At 46.5% G+C, this 26,951-nt stretch overlaps 1 protein-coding gene across 6 annotated transcripts in view; it reads left to right on the top strand.

The window, feature by feature from the left end:
- The first annotated feature begins 14,295 nt into the window (after positions 1 to 14,295).
- The window catches only part of LOC138510403 (uncharacterized), a 1,044,636-nt gene continuing 1,031,980 nt past the window's right edge, over positions 14,296 to 26,951 (top strand). For 4 of the 6 annotated variants that reach the window (XM_069626029.1, XM_069626030.1, XM_069626031.1 and 1 more), the window contains exon 1: positions 14,299 to 14,562. The gene's annotated coding sequence lies outside the window, so the exon portion shown is untranslated. Of the gene's footprint in view, positions 14,563 to 26,951 lie in introns of all 6 variants that reach the window. The other 2 variants (XM_069626035.1, XM_069626036.1) reach the window with 1 other exon arrangement.

The following is a 26,951-nucleotide window of genomic DNA, read 5'->3' on the forward strand; positions in this document are numbered from 1 at the left end:
CATCTCTAGACATCAGTGTGGGTGAGGGCAGGGGTCACAAATAGCACAAGAGGGGTGAGATGGTGGCACATCCAATAGGGGGCAGCAGGCCAAACTGGTTCAAATAATATATTTTACCATGCTGGTTGAAGGAAAAATGTGACATTATACATGTTCAGAGCATGTTTAAGATAACAAAGGTTTTGCAGTTAATATCCACTGTAAAAATATGTTCTTGTACTTGGATGTAAATATGTTCTATGTAAAGCGCTTTGGCGAAAGCACTATATAAACAAAAACTCTTGTGAGGTGTTTTGCTGTGGGAGTACAACTCCTTATGCCTTGCGACCAAGTTAACCTTTTTGTGTCGCATTAGTGTGAAAAGGTTTTGGAGGACCCAAAGCCCCTACCACCGTGGATACGTAGAGTTTCTTGTTTTCACACATAATAACTGCACCACACAATGTTCATTCTCATGAAGAGTTTATATTTTAAGAAATTAAGCAATTAATATTTTGATCTCAAAGCACAGTTGAATTTACATTTGAAAGAGCCTAGTATGAGTGATTATAGTATTGAATCATCCGTTTAGATCTACAAAATTTCATGAAAATGTTGAACAAATGCCCTATTATTTGAAAAAGGCTCTTGTGTAGCCGAAACACATGTCATTCAAAGGGCACATGAGCATTTTTGCTTAGTTTCTTAAAATATAAACTCTTCAAAATGAACATTATGTGGGGCAGTTATTATGTGTGAAAACAAGAAACACTATATAAACAATCCACAATCGTTCAGAAGGTCTAATGTTCAACAGTTGCAAAAAGGCCCTATAAAAAGTCCAAGCATTTAGTCTTACATGTGTTTCACTGCGTGTTTTTCATTGAACACATTTTATCATCATTTGTTGCTCTTGTCCAACTCCAGGCATCGAGGGCCGGAAACATGTTGGATTTTCAGGACATCCTTCATTAATATTCATGAGATAAATGTGTATACAATGATTCTAAATGTATGCACATTTTTTCTCATGAATATTAATGAGAGATATTGTCAGGATTCCGGCCTTTGAGGCCTGGTGTCGGAAAACAATAATAAATAAATAAATAAAAGTAGCAATCGGAAATATTCCCCCACGCTTCCCTTTCATCAAATATCTTCAAGGTCCAACCCACAGCACCCTGAACGTCACCCAGCCAAAACTGCATATTACAACTTCAACATGACAGTTCGATTTTCTTACTTAAAGCACCTCCCTCATCTAAATGCTGTAATAAGTGTTATTAATGAAACAACTAATGCTAAGGTAATATAATGGAAAGTGGTCTCCTATAGTGCATCTCTGAAATTTGTGGTGGCCTTGTGATGTGTTTTTTTGCCAAAACAAAAGAGGGGGAATTATAAGAGAGAGGCAGGCACTGAACATGTGTTGCTGATGAGTATTCAATTGAATTGAATTGATATTTTATTTCTATCGCGCTCATACAGAAGTGTTTCAGAGCGCGACAACAGGGGAGAATAAAACAACGATCTTACTAGGCCCAGTGACATTGAGAACACGCAAGTGCATGGAAGAGGGGGTAGGGGAAAAGTGCATGGAAGGGGGGAGAAGTAGAAAGTGCGGAGCAAAGGAGAAATAGATAAATAATAATAAATAAATAAATAATAAAGGCAACAAACAGTGGTAGTGCAGCCAGCAAGTGGCAAGTGCTGGGTTTAAGGCAGCAGACACGGTAGGTCTGATAAGTGCAGGAAGAAAAAAAGGAGGGGACTTTATGGGTACAGGTACAGACCCCAGTGCAAGGGGGGACCCGGAGGCAGTGCGGGGAGGGGGGTGGCAAGGTGAGCAGGTGCCTGGGCCCAGAGGACAGAGGGTGGCCAGTTGCACTGGCTGTGCCAAGAGAGAACAGATCAGCAGGGGGAGGGGGGCGAAGGCAGAAGCAAATAGGAAGGTCTTGAGGTGCTTCCGGAACCGGAGATGGTTCTCCTCAAGTTTTAGAGTGGCAGGGAGGCTGTTCCAGAGGGGGCCCCAGCCGAAGACAGAGATCTAACCCCAGCTCATTTCTTTGAAAAACAACTGACCATGAGGGAGTTGGAGGTAGAGGAGCAAAGTGCCCGAGAGGGGAGGTATTTGCGGGGGGTAGCTGTAGGTATTTTGGACGCAGGCCCCAGAAAGCCTTGTGGACAGTGCAGAGGGTTTTGAATTTAATCCTTGCATTCACTGGGAGCCAATGGAGAGATTTCAGAGCTGGAGAGATACGATCCCATGGTTTGAGGCCCAGGATAATTCTTGCAGTCCTGTTCTGGATTGTTGCAGAGGGCAGAGAGTAGAGGCAGGTAGATATAGAAAGAGGCTGTTACAATAGTCCAACCTAGAGTGAACAAGGACTTGGGAGACAGTGTGCTTCTGGGGGAAGGAGAGGAAAAGGCTGGGCAATCTAGACTCCTGAGTGGTGTCATGGTTCAGATTGGTGTGTGGCATTGACACTTGGGTATGTGTTCTATCTAGAAGGAAAAACTTAAGATCTCATAGATGATAGTGCTGGGGCACCGGGCGAGCCCCAGGCAGAGCACAGTAGTATGTGATAGAGCTAAAGATGTTGCCGGTTATGCGATGAGCTCTGAGCTGCTTACCAAGGTTCCTTTGGCTGGGATGGTGCTAAAAAACAACATGAATCTGCTGTATGTGTTATAGTCCTTGGGTGTAGTTCAAAGGTGCTAGTAGATGACATGGTTTGGAAAGGGGTAGGAGGTTTGGGGCTCATGAGGAGTCCTTAGGTTTCCACTGAATCAGTAGATTTCAGGTTGTGTTATTTTCCATCAGAGGCGTTCTTAGGCAGGGGGGCTGAGGGGGCGATAGCCCCGGGTCTTTTTGTTGTAGCCCCAGATAGAAGCTCAGGGGCTACAAACAAACGGCTAGTTTGCCCTGAATTCCGACAGTCCCGACATTAGAATAGCCCCGGATCTATCCAGACCTAGCAACATCCCTATTTTCCATCTTAATGAGGCAGTGTTACTGTTCTGGGTTCCATTTTATGATGAGTGTGGGATGTTATCAGTGTCTTATGTGTGATGACGAGAACATTTTTGGGGGACTGTGAGGAATTCGACCATCCGCACATGGAGAGTGCGCTCGCCTGGGCTTTTTGATTTTTGTTTAAAAAGAATGAACAATGGGAGATCAACCTACAGAACATATGTGAGGCCATTCCCGCACATATTTTCCATGCTCACAGCACAGCAGAAAAATAGTCATGTACTCTGGGAGGACAAAGCTTACCAGCACCGCCCTCCCCTGTCATGTGTAGCTGACACCTGACAGCTGTGGGTACATCAAAAGCATCTGGCCGTGGGCAGCCTGATTGGCATTTCAAGGCCCCACGGATTTGAATCTCCATTGTTACACCTTGCTGCTAGCGGCAAATACTGAAGAATGTTAATTAACAGGCCTTAGGGAAGGCCTGGGTGCAGGAAGTGACAATGGAGACCAGAGACCAACACCTTTTTGTAATGCAATGTGTCAACTTGGTACTAACACCCCTCCTTGGTATGAAAGGGCAGTGAATGTCCTGTCTGGAACCACTCCTTTCAGAGCAGGGACGTATGTGAATTGTAGGAGACGAAAGTCTGCCTGCAAACCCCCTACTTAAAAGGATGCCCATGTTGTGACCAGCGCTGTATAGGGCTCAGTTATTTAGGGAGACACTTTGATGTACAGCAGACAGGAAGATGGGTGGGACTTAGAAGTATTTGTTGTCATCCTTCCCCTGTCTGTTGCTGAGCGCTCTGATTCTGACCTGAAGTATCACTGAAGATTGTTGGTGGAGACCCAGGATTGGTTCATTAAAGTGGGCCTAGCATGCACCAATCACTGGGGCCTGTTTGGCTTAAAAAGAGTGCTGAGCCCCTCAAACAGGAGATCATCTGAAGACTTTGCAAGGAGTAAGAAGAAGGACTCACTTAGACCTCAGCTGAAGGTACAGTCTACCTTACATTTTCCACCTGTGAAGGAAGGCCAGGGGTTCCAAGAGGGACGCAAGATCCCTCCCCTAATCATCTCCCAGGGAACAGCGGGAGATACCGGACTCAGAGTAACCATCCAGCAGCTCCAGAACCGGTACCCAGCCAGCACACAGCGTGCCCTGCTGGGTTCTGACAGCAAGCTTCCTAGGTGGGAAGTGCCGGAAAGTCTCTGGACAAAGGACAAGGCAGTTGCCTGCAATCACTCTCCTGAGCTTTGGGCCGTCTGCCTTGAAACCGTCCGCCTTGAAAGGACACAGGCCCTGCAAAGAAGCTAGGAGGAGTGCCACACAAACATCATCCTGCGTCCATCTTTTTAAGGACAATTTCCAGACAGTCGAGTCCTCAAACCACATCAGCTGCACTGCTGACTGTTGTCACGCCACATTCAACAGAGCCGTCTGAGACACCTCGACCAGCATTCCAGATCCACCAACCAGCACAGAGACAATGATTCTTGACCCCGAGACACCGCAATAGGCAGCCTGCTGACGTCCGTCCAGCCTCGTTTGCCGAACTGCCTGCTGCCTGGTACCTGCAGCTTTCTCCCGCCACTAACTCTGTCTCACGGGCTGCGAAACGCCCTGGAACCACCTCGACGCTGTCGAGCACCAAGAACTTCTTCAGCACCAGGTACATTGTGGTTCTGCCCCCATGGTCCTTCTCTGAAGGCCCCTAGAGACAGTTATGACCCTTTGTCCCTTTGGTGTTGAAACCAAATAACCTTGAACAGTAAGACTGTTTTACCAACTACCCTCCTATCAGTATCCAGAGTGCATCCCTTTCCTTTGTGAAACTGTCTGCCCTCTGTGTTCCTTTACAATGTGGGTTGTAATTGTAGTGTGCTAGAACTGTCTGTTGTAGTAATAATAAAGTAGATATTTTAATACAACCTTGACTGGACAGTCCCTTTTATCATTGGGTAATAATTGAATTTTCGCTGTGTTGCAACTAACCAACGATTCACGATCTTGAGGTGATAAGCGTGCCGTTCCGTCCACGTTACCAAAATTGGACAAGGAGGTCTTAAAATGTACTTGTATTCCAATCTGTTCGAATCCCTTCGGGTGTGCTAGAGGTGTGGGGTTGATTGATGGTTTAGAAACCGATATTCATCCCTCGATCACTGGTGCCCCGGAAGTTGATTCATCACAGGGACTGATCCAGCTGAATTCCTATCACAAAAGTGTTCTGGTTTAAGTGTTGTGCACAAGCGTTTTGCACTGTCAGTGAGGCTGACCTGAATGGGTCAGTCCCCATTGCGTCCTACTTGTGAGGTTGGTGTTCTGATCAGTCTTTGTATCCAGATTTATGAAAACTATTATGTTGTTAAAAGCCAAATGGTCCATGCTTGGAAGTTACAGGACCGTGCTGGTTGGTCTGTGTGGTTCTGATGAGTCTTACAGCCCCAGCCTGGGGTGACTAAAAGTTTGAAATATTTTAATTTTATTTTTTTAAGGTCAAACAAACACACTACAACTGTTTCAAAACATAGAAAGTCCAACACATTTTCAAACTCCCCAACTGCCCCCTCCCCCTTTAAACTAGAGCCGGTTCTCACATGTTTTTTACAGGAACATCATTGGGTGGCACACTACCTAGACAGCCATCAACCGGGTCCTCTGTTTCGTTGTCACCCTGGTGAGGGTTTGCCAACGAGGCCACCAATTGCCGCCAGGCCAGCAAGGGCTCTACTTCTTCTTCGCCCCCCCTGGTGACCGCTTCAAACCTGACTATGGATTCAGCTTCCGCCCACCTCAAGAGGTCTGTCCACCATAACTCCACCCTAGGTCTGTGGGCCGCCTTCCAGCCCATGGCAATCCTGAGTTTGGCCAAGACATAGGCCAGGTCCTTCATCTTGCTTATGTGTTTCAAGTGCCGGGGTCTAGGGAAAAGTCCAAGCATGCATGACCAGGCCGATTCCACATCCAGCACCACCCCCCCGCCAGCCAGTTTCGTCTTGACCTCGTCCCAAAATCTATGCACCTCCGGGCAAGCCCAAAACATGTGTAGCAGTCCTGCGTTCACCTCCCCACACCTGGGGCATTGCTGCATAGCTGATCCCCCGAACTTTGCAATCTTCCCGGGGGTTAAATAAGCCCTGTGGGTAACATACAATTGAAGCTGTTGGAATCTCGCGTTACGGGACACCTTTTTATGGTACCTCTGGGCCCGTTCCCACTGCTCATCCGTCATGGGTCCTCCCACCTCCTCCTCCCAATCTTGTCTCAGTTGGAGCAACTCCTTCCCTGCCCTTACTCGCAGGAGCTCATATATCCTCGATATTTCGTGCCCGCCCTCCGATACATCATACATGGTTTCCAGGGAGGCATCTGGATCCTCCGCGAGCACTATCTCAGGCCATCTTTCTCTAGTCTTTTTCACCAGCCTAGTGTAGGTTATATATTGGCCACCATGTACTCCCGTCTCTTCCTGCAGCCGCTGAAAGTCCACCCCCTCCCCTTCCTGCCATATGTCCCCGAGGGTGGCTAGGCCTACCTGTTCCCAGTATCTGCGGACCGATTCAAGTAGTTGAGAGTCGCTCCCGCACAGCGCCGCCAAAGGGGCCTGCTGGGAGTATGGTTCCGAGTCCCCCCCAATCTTCCATGTCCTGTGCCAGATCTCCCAGCCCAACCTCAGTTGCCGCCCCTTGCCTACCAGTTTATCTCTGCCCAACCACACCACTTCCATCAGAAAGTATGGGGCTGTATCTTCGCGCAGGAGCCTGGCTTCCGCCGAGTCTTCAGTCGAGAGCCACCTGGCCACGTACTGCAGCTGCCCCGCCAGGTAATAGAGTTCGAAGTTAGGCAGGCCTATCCCCCCCCTGTCACATGGGTTCTGGAGCTTCCACAGAGCCACCCTATTCCTAGAGCTGCCCCACACAAAACCCCTACACACGCTGTGAAGTTTCGCAAATAGGCTCCTGGGTATCAGAAACGGGACGTTTATAAAGAAGTGCAAGAGTCTAGGCAGGACCACCATCTTGAGCAAGGCCGCCCTCCCCATCATGGTCAGGGGCAATCTGGACCAAAATACCATACTGTTCTTAATCCCCTCTATCGCCTTTTCCGTGTTGTGCTTGTGTTCTGTCTCGATCTTGTGGTAAATGTTTATCCCCAAATACCTAAATGTTACGGGCTGCCATGGTATTGGCAGAACAGGCAGCCTCTGCACCGGGACATTCCTGTATCTACCCAAAGGGAACAGGCTGGACTTTCCAGGGTTCACCGATATTCCTGAGAGGATGGCGTACCGTTCTATCACCTCTAGGACGTCCTGAAGGTTTTCTTCTGGGTAGCGCAAATAAAGGAGCATATCATCCGCATATAATGATATCAGATGCTCTCCACTGGCCGTGTTTATGCCCACCTCCCCATATTGTTGTCTCAGGCATATTGCCAGCGGCTCCAATGCCAGTATATATAGCATAGGTGACCAGGGACATCCCTGTCTGGTCCCCCTGCCCAGTTGCCAAGAATCTGAGACCGTGGACCCTGTCTTGACCCTCGCCATCGGGGTGCTGTAAAACAACTGGACCCATCTGTGGTATCCAGGTCCCACTCCGTACACCTTCAGGACCGCTTTCAGCCAGGGCCATCGTACCGAGTCGAAGGCCTTGACCGCGTCTAACGACACTATAGCCAGCTCGCCCGTGTCCTCTTCAGTTTGGTCTATGACATGGTGTAGCCTCCTGTGGTTATCGGTGATGTTCCTACCCGGAACATATCCCGTCTGATCTGGGTGTATCAGTTTCTTAATCACCCTCTTCAGTCTATTAGCCAGCACCGCCGTGAGTATTTTGCTGTCCTGGTTGAGCATGGACAACGGTCTGTAAGACCCGCGCTCCACGGCCGGCTTGCCTGGTTTCAGGAGTGGGATGATTACAGCCTCACGGAGGGACAACGGGAGTTCTCCCTTCTCATAGTTCTCATTGAAAGTGGCAAGCAGTGGCTGGAGCAACTCTTGCTGATATGTTTTGTAGAACTCGCTGGGCAGCCCATCCGAACCCGGCGCCTTGCAAGTGGGCAAGTTCCGAAGCACTACCTCCAGCTCATCCGAGGTGACGGGTGCGTCCAACTCAGAACGTTCTACATCATCTAAGGTGGGCACTCGATGTCCCCCAATGTGTCCAGTATGTCTTAACCCATATCCTCCCCCGTGTCCTCATACAATTGTCTGTAAAACTTAAGGAATTCCTCATTTACCTCTTTCTGGGTGTTGCATATGCTACCTCCTTCGCCCTGAATCTCACTAATCACCAGCGGGGGGTCCCACTCTTATACAGCCAGGCCAGCAGTCTGCCTGGCTTGTCGCCCCCTGCGTGTATCCTCTCCGTATATTTCCTGTAGCTGAGTCTGCACAGTCTATCCCAGAGTGCGCTGCAGGACAACTGTAGCTCCTCTACTTTGGTACTGTTATCATGAGAGGTGCTCACGCAACGCGTGAGCTCCTCTAGCTCCCTTTCCGCCTCCCGGAGCTCCCTTTCAACCCCCCCTGTAGACCCTTAGCTTGAGAAATAGCTACCCCACGCACCACCACCTTAAACGCTTCCCACAGTGTGCCCACAGAGCTTACGCTTCCCATATTTGTATCAAAGTATTCTTCAATGGCATCCCTCAGACCCTCCCGAAACCCCTCATCCTGCAGAGCCTCGGTCCTAAGTCTCCATGTAGGGATCTGCGGTCGTGGGGGCTGGTGTCTCCTGGGGTGACTAAAAGTTAATGGTTCTGCCTACTGCTGTCTTTAGAGTGGGTCATGCTAGTTTGTTTGTTGCGATCTAGTGAAAAGCCATGTTTTTGATAGGTTTACGGAAGACAAGGTGATCTTCCACTCTGTGCATTGAGTTCCAGAGCTTTCTTGATAGGAAAGACATGGGGAATCTTTAAGGTATGCAATGTATCAACTCTTGAAGGATGAAGGGCCAAGTTGACTCTGCCGAATTAGAATGTGCAGCTTTAAATTGCAGGCAGGTGAAATAGGCAAATGCTTAATTAGTCTAAAAACAAACAGCCAGATATCCATGGTCTGAAAATATCTGTCCACACTACCCTGCAATGCAATCTATATACTGACTCCTGAGCAAAGAGTAATATTTCATATTTTGGGCTTGACTAACTCTCTGGGAATATTGAGCTTAAGAGGAGCCCAAACGCCCTTGGAAGCTACAAAATGCCTCAGAATCCGAGGTCTGCCTTGGAAGAAAAATTACTCTGGCATCATTCAAGCATAAACATTTAGGAGGCTACGTCTTTGGTGTAGGTGGGTTAGCTGTATGGAAAAAAAATGTCAAATATTGAAATTACAAGTGAGGTGGGCACGGTGGGTGAACTCAGTGAGGGTAGGTAGAGAGACAGAGGGGAGACGGTCAAGGTGTAGTTTTATGTGTTACTGGCAATTACTGTACCTATTCTAGAGAAGTTTGCACTTTTACTGCCGATACACTCATGCTGCCTGTGCTGCACTAAATCTATTTTTTCTGTTGGGTGCCAGGTGAGAGGGAACTCAGGCTGAGACCCCTTTTCGCCAGCCCCCTTTTAAGCACTGAAAATATCCCAGGAGTCTGGAAGAATGTTTACGGGGGCAAAGGACTAACTTAGTCCTGCAGAAGGCAAGCTCTTGAGTTGTGCCCTTTAAAGGCTCAGATGTTCAAGCCTTTGCCTTCAGCACACTGTGTTCTGAATTATATACCAGAAGGTAACGTGATGATAAGAACTGCTTTAATAACTCATGCCTGATATGGGTTAATTTGAGATATCTTTAATCATCAAGCTGGCTTTTACATGTGATAGTCCCCTGCACTTAGTTGTTGTTTGATGAAGGCATGATGCTTGTTGTTATGAATGATTTTCATACAAGCAAGAGACAGCATAACTTTAATGAGAAGCAACACTCAGAGTTCAACCACTTAATGGTATGCTTTCCAAAAGACACTATGGGCTTTATAAAAGCCTTTTACAATGGCACAATCCCATTGGAAAATGCTTTGTAAATCAGACCCGAAGTGTTATAAACTAAAACAGACATTTATCCTTGGTCATCTTCATAGAATATGTAGTTAGAGATGGTGTTTAGCGGAAGAGACATCATTTCCAGCTCAGATTCAAATAATATTCATTCAAAAACAGTCAGTTTAACAGAAGAAACAACGATCACAGATCCGTGTCAAATGAAAGGTATTCAAAGACGGTCTTGATTACAGATGAGATATCACCCATAGGGGCCGAGTGGAGGGGGAAAGTGGGCAACTGGTCCCTAAGTTCTTTAGTAACGGGGGCCGTAACCTCAGTTTGCCCACGTTAAAATGTTTACAGTTTTCACTTTCTGTCTGTACATGCTAAATGAATGTGTGTGCAGTGTCAGTGTGGCTGGAGATTAAATACTATGGCCCTCATTACGAGTTTGGCCGGTAGCCATGTCGCTATTGGCGGCATGGCTGCCGCCGAAATCGCATCCGTGTCCGGGTCCTCGGAATGAGGACTTACCGGGCCATCCCGATTTCGGATGGCCCGGTAATTCCTCCCTCAAGGACCCGGACACGGTCCTTCCCCATTCCCATTTCAGCCCCCATAGGGCTGAATGGGAATGGGAGAGGGAGCAAACAACGGGCCATTACGAGTTGGCCCGTTGTTTGCTCCCTCTTCCCCTCGCGGGACCCGGTAAGCACGCCTGGTTTTCCCAGACGTGCTTAACGTGTCCCGCGAGGGGACCTCGTAATGTGGCGGAACGGGTTGAACGGCGCCATCACCTCTTACGGCGCCGTTTAACCCGTTCCGCCAGGGTCGTAATGAGGCCCTATAGGTTTTAAGGGCATGTACATGAACTGCACTGATGGTGATGCAGTGATATGGAGTACAATGATTAATCCCCATCACTAACGTGAGAGGGGGTTTAGATTCTATTAAAGACAAGGAGGAGAGTATTATTACACCCACCCTTTGTTTTGTCGTAATTACAGCTCCGGAGTGAGATGGTCAGTCCTGGCAGTTGAGTCTCGAGGCAAAGAGATCCACTTGCATCGGACCCAAAAGAGACCAGATCTTGGCAAAAAGAGCTCTGTCTAACATCCAGTCGCTCCTGTCCTGGAGGTGTCTGGGATCCCAGTCCGCGACAGCATTGTTGACCCCCCGGAAGATACTGCGCTTTCAACAGGATGTCTCGATCCAGTCAGAAATGCCAGAATTCCCTCGCTAGATTTGCTAGGGCCTTGAACCGGGTACCCCAAATATGGTTGATGTATCGAACCGCTGAAACATTGTCCATCCGACCCGAAGAAGGACACAGCAATTCCCTTGGTCTTTGAGAAGACTCTTGACCACAAAGGAGCCCGCTAACAACTCCAGAGGGTTGATATGTAGTTGCTTCTCTGAAGCGGACCACTTTCCTCCCGTTGAAACCCGCCCTATCCTGGCCACCCAGCCCTCTCTGCTGGCATCCGACTCCAGGATGACATCCGGAGAGGGGCCAAACATCGCTCTGCCATTCCAGGCATCCATGTGCCTGAGCCACCAGTGGAGCTTCAACCTGGCCTCGGGAGATAGAATGACTAACTGCGAGTAAGACAGACTTCAGCGAAGGTGTTTGGCCTTGAGGCGTTGCAATGCCCTGTAATGGAGTGGGGCCGGAAATATGGCTTGGATGGAGGGTGACAGCATTCCCACAACCCTGGCTAGTTGTCTGAGGGAGACCCACCCCTCCTGAGGAGGAGACAGATCTCCTTCCATATTTTGGAGAGCCTGCAATCCGGAAGGAGCAGGATGCACAGCTTTGAATCTATATTGAAGCCCAGAAATTGGAAACATTGCGTAGGTTGGAATATGGATTTCTTTACATTTATAACAAAGCCCAATGCTTGAAGTATAGATACTGTTAATCCCAGATGAGCCTGAAGAATCTGAGAACTCTGAGCTAGCAGAAGCATGTCGTCTAGGCCTTAACAAAAACCTTAGAACCCGCCTCCCCCTCAGCCATGTCTGCCAACTTGGAATCAAGTCACATGAGGAGGGACTTACGCCGCTCCCTAGAGATAGCGGCATTGGCGTTGCCGAGCAGGCAAACTGTTCTCTGAATCCAGCACATTAATAGGGGAGTTGGAAAGTGCAGCCTCCTCTGCCAATTCAAAAATCTGGGTCACCGGCCCCAACATATCCAACAACTTGTCCTGGCAGCTCCTCCAGGCCTTATACACCCCCTTCCTGCAGTCTTTCCCTTTCTGGGACAAAAAGGAGACCATTGACTGGTGGATATCAGGTGTAAGAGCCACCTTCTCTGGAACCACCGGCCTAGGGCACTCAGAACGTAATTTGTTTCCTTCTTCTTTGGGTAAGGGGCGTCTAACCCAATGGGTCAAAAAGGAGGATACAGCATCCGAGGGGTGCCAATCAGCAGACCTGGGATGCTAAATAAGTGCTAGGTCGAAGAACGGACTCCCACTAACATAAAGCACAGTCCCTTGAGAAGGAACCACAGGGTCTGCCTTTTACTTGCGCCTTTTCGGAGGCAAGTCTGAATCCTCTGAACTATCTGTAGTTGAAATGGGAACTGGCAGGGCACTAGCGGGAAGGTGTGAGCTACCTGGCCAAGAGGGAACCGACTGGGACTGCTGGGACCCCTTTCTACGCTTCTGACCCCTTCCCATGGGGAGACATGACCAGGGTCAGTGGATGGACAAAGTTGTCCTTGTAAATGCTTGGATTTCTTAGTACACTTACGGGGAACTTGTTCAGGCATAGAAGAAAGCTCCTCATGGGAAGGGTGAAAATCAGGGATCTTATTAATGAGCCTATCAAATGCTGGGGCTAAACTAGAATTGAGGTCTTGAAGAGCAGTGTCTAAGGACGTCTGTATCACTTGAGCCACTGATGGCTAGTTATGAAGGGAAGGATCCCCTATAGGTCTATTAACTGCGTCTTCTCCCAACCTCTCCCTTTTTTTGGAAAGCCTAACCTGAGTGCTGGCATCAGCAGAACAGGGCCCCTCAGACCCTCTGGTAGACATGACAGCACAAGCACACAATATGGGGAAAATAAAGAAATATATATATATATATATATATATATATATATATATATATATATATATATATATATATACTGTGTGTATATTTAGTTGTAATGAAGAAAAAGTGCAGCCCAGCAGGCAAGGGTAATTTAAATTTAAACACGGCCTTCACTTGCCATCTCAGAAAGGCAAACTTTAGAGCTGCTTACCCTAGCAGGGTGTGGCACTTTAGCAGCATGGGAGAAAAATTAATTTCTCGCAAAGTTTATCAGGCAAAGCTTGAAGCCAAGCAGCACACAAAAATTAAACAACGTTTAAAGAGAACCAGGGGTGTTGCTAGGTCTGGAAAAGATCTGGGGCTACACTAAGGTCGGGCTTGTCGGGACTCGGGGCTAGCTAGACTTTTGGTTGTAGACTCTGAGATTCTATCCAGGGCTACAACCAAAAGACCAGTGGCTATAGCCCCCTAAGCCCCCTCTGCCCCCCAGCAACGCCTCTGAAGAGAGCTAGTGGATGTAACTTTAGGAAGCTTGTTTCACATTTGAATAGTCTTTTTGTTGTTTCTATGAAATTGTAAGACGCACATTTAAAAACTATAGTGTGCCCAACATGTGAGAAGCCTGCTTTTAACATGGATGGCCCCCGCGGCAGTGATATCCATGACACATCTATTCCAGAGTTGTCTGTTTCAAGCCAGAAGAAAGAACAGCTCCGCAATCAAAGGACTGACCGCTGGTCGAAGGAGCGCCTTTGAGACTCCTTAATGTTTTCTTTGCCAGAAGGTTTACAGGGCAGCCATTTGGCGGGGTGGGGCGGTGGCGGGGGCGCCGGAGGGGTATTGTTTGGGTTGGGGGGCTAAGCAGAAAATGGGCGCAATTAGGGACGCCTATGCTGCATGAGCATGGACACAAGTTTAAAACTCTCAACCGGCTGCAAAGACGTGTGGCCACTATCATGAAGCGTTAACAGAAAACTGAACATAATAAGCTAAATTGTAACAGAAATAAAAATACCACACACCCATGGCTTTGTGTGAAACGTCCCTTTGAGACCCATGAGGGACCTACACACACACCTGCTTCATCCAGTGTTCATAAAGCGCCGAGGAGCGAAAGCGCCTTCCATTATCTACTGAACCTGTTTTGGTGTTTTGCCTCCCGGCTGCCGCAACAGATAAAGCTAGAGCCCCAGAACTGGGGGGAGGGGGGTGGCTTCCAAAAATTGGCTTAATGGATCATTTAAACAGAAACGTTTCAAATGTCTGTACGCAGACGATTGCGCATTCCCATTAACGTTGGGCATGCATTGAGCAACATCGTCGTTGTAAAATAGTGAAACCTGAGACACAAATGTTGACGACTGAAGCGTTAAGACATGACGCGTCGTGCCGGAGAACAATTCCATGCCTCTTTTTCCAGTTTCTCTCCAGGTCGATGAACTTGCACTTGCCCGGGTCACCGCCGTGTCGCTGGAGCCTGGGCGCCTACCAAGGTTTCGGAGACTGAACTGCAGCGCGCGCCCCAGCAACCTCCCCTCGAGGGAGCGACCTTCGGAACCCAGTGAAAGGTAGGGAGGAGAAACCGAAAGAGCTTTCCTCCACGCTTTTATTTATTGCTGTGATTTTCTGTTTGCTGCGAACGTGTTCTCGAAAATATCCCAGGGCACGTTCTACGATGTGTAACTTTACAAGCATAATTTTAAAAAGTTGAGTTAGGCATTTGAAAAGTTTTAGGTGTGTTTGAGGTTTTGGGGGATGGGTGCTCCCACTGATTCTGCACCCGCGTACCCCAGACAGACTCGAGGTAAATAATAATGACTGTTAAAGCACTGCAGCTTCCTCTACGTTTGATGGGTGGGAGGTGCGCTGGAATCGCAGAGTTCGGGAAAAGGGCAGGAGAGTCGGTCGGGCTACAAGAGAAAGCGTGGCGAGGCAGCTCGGGTCGTGTGGAACAGGGTCATTTATTCACGAGGAGATAAGTCGCGAGGAAGCGGGGCCGCCTGCACAGGTGTCATCCTGAGGATATTTATTAGAGTCGCGAGGGAGGGGGCCACGCGCACAGGTGTCGTTCATGAGAATATTTATTAGAGTCGCACAGGTGTCTTTCATGAGATGTGTTTTGATGAAGACGTTTTGTGACCCCTAAGAGCCGCCTCAGCGTGCTCTATCGAGCGCATCGGTCGTCCTCGCTATTCCTTAGTAAGCGATTGACCCTGTGTGACATTTCGGACAGGTGAACGCATTGCAATGGCTTCAATTGAAAGCAGTGCGCTCGGTCCATATGACCACACACATTAATTACTCCACGGCATAGTTTAGGCTCTGCAAATTAATACGTTTAGTGCACTCGCTTTTATTTTGTCAGTCTCATTTTGCGTTGCGCTACTGTGTAGGTTCATGTGCTTTACACGAATGGCGCGTTGGCTTTTCCACCCACTTGCAGTTTCTTCTTAATGCGTGAGTGAATATATTTGTGTAGCGCCTTTGCGGGATAAGACACCTGTAGGTAGGCTCTGTATGCACTGTGTTTGGGGCGAGCAAGGCATCGGACGAGCGTTACCGGTGTATTCTCGGGGACCAATATTCATGATACATTTTTTTAACAAATGTGCCGGCAGCTAAGTGTTCTGCTAAGACGCTTCGAATCCTCAATGTATGTGTAAGTGGTGAAGTCGGAGCGTACACATGTTATCCAAACAGGCCTGCCGCCTGCTCCAAAGGAAATATCATTTCTCCATCCGCTCCAAGAAGAAGGCCTGTATCCAAGACTGCTTCTCTGGAGCCACTAACAACACGGCTGAACTTTTCAAAATCTGCAAGGAACTCGCCAATCCAACTGTAGTCGCCACCTCTCTCCTTCCTTTCCAAGCTCTCTGCACCGCTCTGTCCTCCTGTTTCACATCTAAAACACAGGACATCCTGTCCTCACTCTCCTCCACCCCTATCCCTACTCCCCCTCCTGCTCTCTTGCCTCCCTTGGCCCCTCTACCCCCAAACACTCTCCTCCTTCTTGCCCATAGCACCTGGTGAGGTCTCTCAAGTTGTCACGGTCTCATCCAAATAAGTGCTCCCCTGCTCTTCCAGAACTATAAAGGGCAATATCTCCACTCTTGCCCCTGCCCTAGCTGAGTTCTGTAACCACTCCTTCGCCAATGGCTCTTTCTCTCTATCCCTAGAGCATTCTCTTGTGCAATCATCTACTAAAAAAGGTGTCTGCTGGCCTTTCCTGCTCGGCTATCACCCTATCTCTTTCACCCTCTTCCTGGGCAAAATCTTGGAGAAGATGGTCTTCCCCCCAACTGTTCGATCACACTGAACTTTCTGGTTCTTTTTTCACATCAGATGTAAATGCGCACGACTATCCGTGGAAGGGAAAGACGGAGCGAAAGGACCAGTGAACGAAGTGAGGGGAGCGGCTGGGAGCGGTGCTCCTCTACGTTTTTTTCACCACTGGTACCATTCCTATACTTTTATTTGAAAAAGAAACCGCTCCCGAGCGGTTCTTTTTAAAATAAGTATAGGGGTTAGGCCGAGAAGTCAATCAGCAGCAGCGGGTCGGGGAGAGGGACGGTTCAGTGGACTTCACTGGACACACTGTCAGTGAAGTCCACTGTACCTGGTGAACAGCCCCTCTCTCCTGGCCGTATTTTTATTTCGGGTGAGACAGGACTGTCACCTTCAGTCTGCCTCATTGCTCTGCAGAGGCAGGCAGAGCCGTAATATTCCCATTTGGTACCAATAACGAGGGCATGTCTTCTGCACTAAAATACTGCGAAGGTCAGGGCTTGCCTCGTTATTGGCACCAAATAGTAAAATACATGTTTCTTTGTTCATTTTGGCTTTGTATTCAGCTGGGAAACGCTGTCAAGTTGACAACATTTCCCTGCTGAATACAAATTCAAAAGAACAATAACACCGGACCCACCTTATCAGCCTGCCTTTCATTGCTCTGCAGAGCTGTGCTGAGGTGTTATATATTAAAAACTGGTTGTTAATCCTATGATCTTTTCCAATTCCTTATGAAAAACAAGTGCTATATTTATAAAAATGTGTTTGGCTAGGGCATGGGTTGGGCTGGTGGTCGCTTGCTTATATTCAGGGCGGAGGTGGAGGTATTTCTGCCCCTGTAGTGAAAAATCAAAAGTTGGCACCCATGAACCCACAGGTTAATTTCGTAATAACTGCTCTCAGCACAACAGAAGCATTTATTTGTGATTAAGCAGTTTACGATAGAAACGTTTCTAAGCAGCAGCACTTAGTTATGAACACAGTGTCCTGTCTTTTCCTTGCCCTAGGCCATAGGATAACATTCAAACGGTTGGCGGGAGTGAGGGGGCAGCACATTGAATATTCCCTAAATCATGGGGGCAGAGACCTGATCCCCTCCACCTATTGCCCTTGTCCATGGTGGTAGCTGCAATGCCCTGTATTCACTCTGAGCTCCTCCACTGAGCTTTGGGCAACAGGGGCACTTTTGTGACCACCAGTAATCACTGGGCGAGAGATTTTCAGTTGCCCAAGGTCAGTTGTAAGTGCTACATACAGTTCAGTTTTTCTTTGCATTCTGGTACTTGTAGTCCTGCAATTTAAATAGGGACTAAAACGTCAGAATTTGAAGACAACAGCAAGGCTAGATGTGCTGCTTATGTTATGTTTGACGCAGAGCAGCCTGAGACCAAAGTTCTATCTTCTCCGCTACTGGCACTGTGAGCAGAAAACACATCTGTGGGCACCTCTATGGGCACCTGTACTCACTAGATGTGCAAATGATTTGCCTCTGTAAGCCCCTAGCCCACATCAGTGGGTACCTGTACCCACTATGTGTGCACTGACACTGCTCTGTGTAACTCACAGCAACTTCTGTGACCCCTTTTCTCACTTTGCATACACCTGCATTAGCTCTGTGAGCACCTATGGCACATCTGCTGGCACGCCTGCCACTTGGGATGCCCATGCACTGCCTTTGTGAGCAGCTAGGACACAGTAATGGGCGCCTGGACTTACTCTGCATGCACCAGCACATCCTCTGAGCACTGAGTACGTATCTGTGGGCACACGTCCTGCTCTGCATGTAATGGCATTGCCTCAGTGAGCACCCAGTGTGCCTCTGTGAGCACATATTAACGCTCTAACTGCTAACCTACTGCCAGGACCCTGCCTCTTTTGACCGTCAACACCCTTATTACTCTTCCAATCTCCCACTTCATCTTCGTCCTCCTGACCTCTCTACTTGCCCCTACCCGTCCATTTCTACTCAGAACTAAAGCCTGCATACATATACCCTGCATCCATGTGCACTGACTCCGCAAACACTTCTACTGTTCACAACAGTTTGCAACCATTTTTACCAATAACGGGTCTCTTCCTTCTGCAGTTGAAGCATCCCTCTTCATTTTATTTAAAAGGCCCTTTGGAGATATTACGTTCTCATTGATGTGTAAGCCCTTTAAGTGCTGCTTTCTTGAATGTGTGTGGCTATGAAGCGCACAGTGGCAGAGCTTGCACGGCTTACAAACATACAATTTGAGAGTTGGTAATTTGCACCTGAGGTGTATGCATGAATTGTTTCAGCAAGTTTCTGAGCCACTCTTTTGCAGGGTTTTTGTTTGGAAAAATAAGTTCATGAGAGTAAATACATTTTTTAAGGTTGAGGCGACCGGTCCTCCTCCTGCTAGTGTTTCTTGGCAGCCCTGGCATAGTTCAACGTTCCGGAAAGGATGTTTTTAGGGCTTGAAACTGCATCACTGGTGTTGCTCATAGAGCTCAGCAATTACACCTAAACTTAAATCGGAGGCGCTGAATACTCAGGTGCTCTGGAGCCCGGGTCCTCCCAGGAAAGGCCCTGTGCATACCGGGAAATGCCATCTGCGTAAAAGTCCCTAGACTTTAAATGGAACTTTCTTTGGGGGAGCGCCGACACCCGCTGGGAAAACCTGAAGTCGGTGCCCATAACTGAAATATGTTTTGACAGACGAGAACAAAATAAATATCCAAGAGTCCTCTCTTCTTTTGTCCATCCCATTGATTTGACGATCAGCACACCCATTATTCAATGCTCCAACAACCCTAAAATGCACTCCCCTGGCTGGACAGCTTCACTACATTTTAGTGTTGGCTATTAGGTGGTACTGAAGCACCACCTATAATCCAAAACTGCATTGGGTCATAGAAGGGAGATGGGTTTTGAGACGGGAGACACAGCGTGTGGGTGTTGTTTGGTTATTTACCCATCAATTGACTGCTCATGTCCTTGATAATCTCTACGGCCGTTCCCACCCACCACTTGCACCACCCCACCCAAAACCACATCCTCCAGGGATTTCTTTGTGATGGCTCTAATTAGCAATAACATTAAACTTCGTACTATAAATGCCTGCCAGTGCAATTTCAAATCAGTCTTCTGAGATTTAATGCCTTAATCGGAGCTGTAAATGCTAATCTGGTGTCATTAAAATATGTTAGCCAAGTGTGCCTCCAGCCACTTGATTTATAAGAAGATTGCATGTTCTTGCACTGAAGTCCTGTTAAAACACGTATTGTCAAAGCCAACAGTTTTGGCTTGTGTATAGGCATTATATAGACAATTGTCTGACACTACTATCATATGGCCAGTTACTTGCACTGTTTTGCAGCTGTTTCCATTAATGGCTAGTTAATGCCATTATGGCAGTGTCTGGCAAATGCCTATCCCATGCCCACACCAAAGACAAAACAGTTGGCATTGCCAAGGCTTCTTTTATTATGCTTGTACCTCAGCCTGTGTCCACTTAGAACACACACTCACTGCCTCTGCAAGCACATTTCAATGCCTCAGTTGGCACCTGGACCCATTCTGTGTTCACCTGCACCACACCTCTGAGCACCAGCAGCAGCTCGTGTGTTACCTAAGACACTTTGCACCCTGCTGCAGCGGCCGCTCATAAGATACACAGTGAGTACAGAGCTCATCTCTACAGCGTGTGGCGTGCGCCCATGTGGACAGTGGTCGAAGTGGGTGGGGGTGGTTGGGAGCGGTGCTCTTCTACTTATTTTGTTTGTTTTACTGTTCCTATACTTTTATTTTAAAAAGAAACCATTTCGGAATGGTTTCGTTTTAAAATTAAAGTGTAGGAAGAAGTTGAAACTTGCACTTCAGTGCACTGCACTGACCGTTCCCTCAAACAGCAGGTGTGTTGGTTTGGGGGTTTGGATTGCACGTGGGAGGGGGTGTGGTGATGGGGTTTGTGGGGAGAGGTGGGCAGGCCAGCAGGGAACATAGTTCCACTACTTCTTTTCGTACACTTCGACCACTGGAAAGGACTTGCAGAGGCTGCGAAGAGGACGCCCTGGAGGATGCCATACAGTGGGTCTAGGTCTGGTACACGTGCCTTTGGGTGTATTTGCAGTTGAAGCTTCTCCTTTGTTATTTGTGGCAGTGTACTCTTTGCAGCTGAAGCTTTCGCTGTCTTATGTGAATGTATTGGCCCGCAACAAGGAGTGCACAATGAGTGCTGTTTGGCTGGGGAACGGTGGAGGATTTGCTGCCCAACCTGGTTCTGATCGGAGATAGACAGCCTGCAGATTTATGCTCTGGTTTTATGAATATTCGAAGTCATTTCAAATTGTTAGTGGACACGCCCCCCGCCCGCCTAAAATCTACCAAAAGCAGCCGGCCGCGCACACCAATGAGTGCACATGAGTGCTGTTTGCCTGGGGAACACTGGAGGATTTGCTGCCTGTTTCTGATCGAAGATAGTGGCGGTGAAAGGCATGGGTGCCTTGCTGTAATGATATGTTCCTACATGAGGGAAAGAACATTTTTGCATACAGCACGACCTAAGCATGGACTTGGGTTATGTTTCTAAACCATACTGATTGGTGGTGTTGTGAGGGGTCAGTCATGTACTTGATATTAGTTAATTGTTAGGGGTCATTTTTTATCACGCCACACTAGATTTGTTATACATGTTGGCTGAAAATCTCACAGCGTTGCCACTATAAGAATGCTAGACATGTGACTCGGAGTTGTGGGATTCTTGCTAGATTCTTTCGATTGAAAGAAGGTGCGTTAACACTGAGGTAAAGGGTGAATGTTTTTATTCCCAGGATAGCTCCTGAGTGTGGCATTAGCTATATATATGAATATTCTTCAAGCTACTCTCCTGGCGAACTACCAACTCAGAAGTGCTATTACAGCTGCTTGTGGTTTGGCTCGGGGGAGGCGATTAAAAGATAAACTATACAAAAGAATAAGATTTGCCCTAAATTAAAGAATAAGGGTGCCGAGCCAGGGGATATTGCAGCAGTTTGGGAGAAAAGAGGAGATCCCAATAAAGGACAAGAAAAAATCACAAAATTCCTCAAAACAGTTATTAACCTTGCACTTTTAACAAATATGACCCAGGACCTAGAGTCCCAAATTTGTCAAGAATATGACAAAATATCAGATACTGATCTCATTGATAACAACTCTCAATTAAATATGGTTCTTATTTAAGAGACAAAGCTATTGATGGTTCCTGCAATGAGATCACACTTTTCCCACCGGCTTCCTCGGATGATAGGGTCTACAAAGATCTCCGGATCTGGCCAGAATTGCTTCTTGTGCATAAGCTTCTTCCCCTCCAGGAAATGAATCATTCTCCTCCTCAGAATCATCTGCCGAGGATGTCCACTATGTACCTGAACACCTCAAGATCCTAAAGGCCCCCTTTACGATATGTAATACTATGTTCAAAGAACAAAAATCCATTAATGAGGGCCTAACAATGTTGGTGGATGTGGTACTATGTAATGCCAATACAAACAATACAAGTAATAATAAGAAAAAGAACTTAGTGGAAGAAGATGGATGCTCGGACCATAGTGGACACGAAGACTCTCATGGTCCTGTGGTTTTACACAGAGATGAGGAAGACTCCATACTCACTGTGCATAATGTGGTTGATTCAGTCTGTCCCCAAAATAAGATATTTGGGAACCCCCTGGGATGGAAGTTGATTCCCACCTAGAAACATAAATAGGGATCCCATACAAACAAAGAGTTTGAAATGTAAAACAAAAAAGAAATTTAGTTATAGATAATAAAAAGGCTAGAGTTTCCAAAAAATCAATGGGACTGGCTAAATCATCATCACAAAAAGTGAGTTGTATCGAATCTGGTGGCACCTTTCGATTGATTAAAGATGACAAGATTGCAAAACGACAAAGCCGCAGAGGAAAAAAGAGCTGCAATAAAGATATGGGGCGTGGCCCTCTGGGCCCGTGGTTAACTAACATTTCTCAGACCCTTGAGGGCAAGAACAGAATCACATTTGCACAGGGTTCTGAAAACCGGGTGTCAAATAGAAGCAATAGGGTTGAAGAGATTGAAGCTCCTCTGGATTTTGAGGAGATAAGAGTAAATGATATGATAAGATATTTTATTCATATCGCATCCATACACAAGTGTTTCAAGGCGCGACAAGGCGAGGGAGGGAAACAGGAGGGAACAAGACAGCGATCTTAATAGGCCCAGTGACAATGAGATCGCGCAAGTGCAGGGGAGGGGGAAGGGGAGACGTGCCAGGGGAGGAGGAGCAAGTGCAAACTGGGAGGGCAGGAGCCTGGGCCTGTGATACAGAGGGTAGCCAGGTAACCAGTGCAGTACCAAACAAGAGATCAGCAGGGTAGCGGAAGAGAGAAGGCAGAAGCCTTCAAGAGGATAGTCTTGAGCTGCTTCCGCAACCGGAAATGGTTCTGCTCAAGATTCAGAGAGGCAGGGAGGCTGTTCCAGAGGGAGGCGCCAGCCGGAGAGAGAGATTTGCCTGAATTGTTGTTTGAAAAAGCGACTGACCCGCAAGGAGTTAGAGGTGGAGGAGCAGAGTGCTCGAGTAGGAAGATACTTCAGAAGAGAAAGCTGGACATATTTTGGTCCCAGGCCCCAGTAGGCCTTGTGGACAATGCAAAGGGTCTTGAAGTTGATCCTTGCGGTCTCTGGGAGCCAATGTAGTTATTTCAGTGCTGGAGAGATATGATCCCTGGGCTTGAGGCCAAGGACAAGCCTCGCAATCCTGTTCTGGATGAGTTGCCGAGGACGGAGAGTGGAGGAAGAAAGATTTAAAAGGAGGCTGTTACAGTAGTGAGGCCTAGAGAGAACCAGAGCTCTAGATACAGTGAGCTTCTGGGGGAAGGAGAGGAAAGGAAGAATATCTCTGAGGAGGTGCAGTTGGTAGTTCAACTTCGTAGAGATGTCAGAAACGTGAGGAGAGAAGGAAAGAGAGGAGTCAAAGATAACCCAAAGGTTCTTAGCCTCAGAGGTGGGAGCAGGAGGTGGGCCAAAGGTGGCCAGCCAGAGAGTGGTGGGAAAGAGGGGTATGGGTGTGCCAATGAGGAGGATCTCTGTCTTGCTTGCATTCAGGCAGAGGTCATTGGTGGCGCAACGCTCCTGGATTGTAGTCAGACAATCAGAGATGAGAGAGGGAGAAGAGGCGGCAGAGGGGAGCCTGAAGGCGAGCTGGGTATCCTCCTCTTAGCAGTGTAAATTGGAGCAGAGAGCCGCAGTGCAGTGGGCGAGAAGTGTCATGTATTGGTTGAACAACCAGGGAGAAAGGTTAGACCCCTGGGGACCACCACAGGTGGAGAGAGAGATGGAGGATAGGAAGGACCCAAGTTGGACCTGGGAGGGTCGGTCAGAGAGGAAAGAAGTCAGCCAGGCCAGAGCCTGATCAGTGATACCCGGGTTATCATGGAGCCGGTTGAGCAGGATGGCATGCTTGACTGCATCAAAGGCAGAAGAGAGATTGAGTAGGATGAGGACAGAGAAGAGATTAGAATCGAGGTTAGAGAGCAGGTTTTCATGGATGTTCAAGAGAGCAGTTTTCGTGATTCTGGCTGCTCTGAAGCCAGACTGATGGTCATGGAGACAGCCAACAGATTTAGTGTGAAGATTAAGCTGGAGATGGCCAGCTTTTCCAGGAGTTTGCCCAGGAAGGGAGTGATAGACATCGGGCGGTAGTTAGCCGGAAGGAAGGGGTCAGCTGAGGATTTCTTAAGAGGTTGCACAAAAGAGTACTTCAGGAGGCAGGGGAAGGTCCCGAAGGTGAAAGAGTGGTTACAGAAGTCAGCCAGGGTTGGGGCAAAGGTGTCAATGATCATGAAAGAGTGTCGACTACGAAAAAAACAAAAAAAGAAATAATCTTGAAAGAGATATTATTACATACGGAGATGAATACTTTTATCATTAAAATTACTGATAACTTTGTGACCTTTTGCTGCCATTTCCTAAATAGAATAAACACATTGGATCTCATACATCAAATTCCTGACCTGAAAGCTATATCTAGGAAGGGCATAACATTAGTTGAGATCCTGGCATCTGCTGATGAATCAAACTTAGCAATTATTCATCTGGTCTCGCCCATAATTATTGAATTTATCCTGGCTTATAAAAATGGGTTTGCAGATATGGGCTATGATTTTGGGAAAGTTATCCCAATACCTATCAGCAAAAACATGAGGAAGGGTAATAAAGTACCTAAACATATATATACTGAGGAAGGAATGGATAATGATATTGGGAACTTGATCAAACTAATTGTTAAATAGTTAATAAAGAACCCAAAAGATGGCTCAGAGAGGGAAAGGGTTAGACCTTTCCATCAATTGAATATAAGTGATGAGGTGGATTGACAAAAAACAAAGCAAATTGACAAATTGGATCTCCTATCATGGAATCTGAGAGGATATCAGTAATTACTGTCTAACCAAGAGGGTCTTGCTTTTCTTCTGAATGTTGATGTATTTGCATTGCAAGAAACGTGTTCTATGACCGATTTTGCTCTGGATGGATATTCTGTAGTCTAGAGAAAAGCCAAAAGCAATGAGAGTTGAACACTGTTTGGAGGCTTGATCTTGGGGGTAAAAATTAATTTGAATCTAACAGAATACTGTCTTGTAGATGATTATGTAAATATCCTAGTGGGGACACTAGATGCCACTATAGAAGAGGGGAAGAAAAGATTGCTCATTATAAATGAGTACAACCCTCCAGATAATAGAGTTACCCTGGCAGTTATAGAGGAATTGGAAAAAATTATAGATTATTGGATAATCTGGACCCCTTATTTTTAATCTTGGGGCACCTAAATTATCAACGATTCGATAAATTACAAAAATGAGGCACTGAATGTAATACAATGTCTACTAACAAGAGGGGGGCAATGATCTTTCATTATATGGAGGAGGACAATACAGTTCATTATCCATGGTGATCATTTATTGGGGTCAATCAGCTTTATCAACTGTACACAAAGCAGAGCACTCTTTGCTCCAAGTCTTATACTTGGTCTGTAGCAAACAGATTCTTTTGGATCGATTATATATTTTTCTCTGTGGCTATGATCCAGTTGGTGGGTGAGCTTTTTCTTATCCCAACAAGACTGAGCGACCACATTCTTAAACATTTTAGCCTGAAATTGAATATTGTCAATAAAGAAAAAATGGTGGCACAAATGACTATAAACATCCCAGGAAACAGAATACAGTGGTCCAGTTAATAACATAAATAAATATACGTTATGGTTTGCTAGTATAGTTAAGAATATCTGCCCCATGGTATAATACGGGCTAAAGAATTTGAATGGATATTGTATTTTGCTAAACAATATGTGCAAAACAAATTAAAGAAATAGATCTTCTAAAAGCTCTTTTATGGGAAAAACATTTGATACAATAATTGCAAAAGAAAAACGCTCGCCTTATAAAGAAATCAAAATACAAAAAAATGATGGCTTGGAGGTGACTTTATTTTATTTAAAAAATCGCCAACTACAAGACTAGGTATACAAATGTTGTGAGGAGACACAAGGTTTCTGAAGCCTCCAAGAATTGGTTCCTAATGCAGGACATGCTGAGAAATACTGATTTCCGCCACTTCTGGAAACACTATCAAGAACATACGATAGCCTGGGGTGTGGCAAATTTTATTTTTATTGTATTGCAGAGCACATTTGGCTAACATATATAGTGAGACTTTATTACAGAGAAGGGGTTTATTCCCCGCATATTGACTATCAAATGAATAACGAAGGAGGTTTCCTATGGGATATGGATGACCTAGAACAGATAATTGTCAATTTAAAATCTTCAAGACCACCAGGCTCTGATGGGATACCGAATCTTGTTCACAAAAAGGATCCGACTTTCTGGGTCAAAACTCTTGGACGTATATATACTTCAGTCACATTGACAGGCATTATACCTCTGAGCTGGAAAGCTTCGATATTAATACTGATATTTAAAAAGGGGGGCAGAGATAATCCATCTAACTATAGGCTATTAGCTATGACTGATGTATGTGCTAAAATATTCTCAAAAGTCCTACTTTTAGAGATGAATATTTGCATGAAAAGAAATAATTTGCTCTCTAACCAACAATCTGGATTTAGATAGGGTATGGGTGTGTCATCTAATCTGTGGGCACTAATTTATTTAATGAGTGAAACATTGAAAAAGCCAGAAGGTGCTTTATATATATGTTTTATTGATTATAAGGGTGCATTTGACACGGTTTATCGAAATCTTTTATGCATAAAATTACAGCAGTGGAATATGAATCCTAGTCTACTATATTTAATTAGAGAGCTATACACTAACACGAAAGTCCAGATTCGATTGGCTCAGGAGGGTACCTTAAATGATGCTCTGGATACCAATTTTGGATTAAAACAAGTTTGCCCTCTTGCACCTATTTTATATAATCTATATGTCTCAGATATGGGTAGTGCACTGGATAATTGCCACAATTTCCCCTCTAAAATTGGAAACCAGGGTGGTTTCTCAATAGAGGGCTTCCTGAAATGATATACATGTCTAATTCCGAATTTGCGTTATGGGCTTGAGATTCTCACAATGAAAGAATCAAGATGGATTAAGAAACTTGAGGGGAACCTTTGGAGAAGAATGCGAGGGCTCCCAATATATGACCCTACTAAGGGAA

Source organism: Ambystoma mexicanum, chromosome 6p (genome assembly GCF_040938575.1).
Source record: "Ambystoma mexicanum isolate Mex_15411 chromosome 6p, UKY_AmexF1_1, whole genome shotgun sequence".
In the NCBI taxonomy this organism is placed as follows: Eukaryota; Metazoa; Chordata; class Amphibia; order Caudata; family Ambystomatidae; genus Ambystoma; species Ambystoma mexicanum.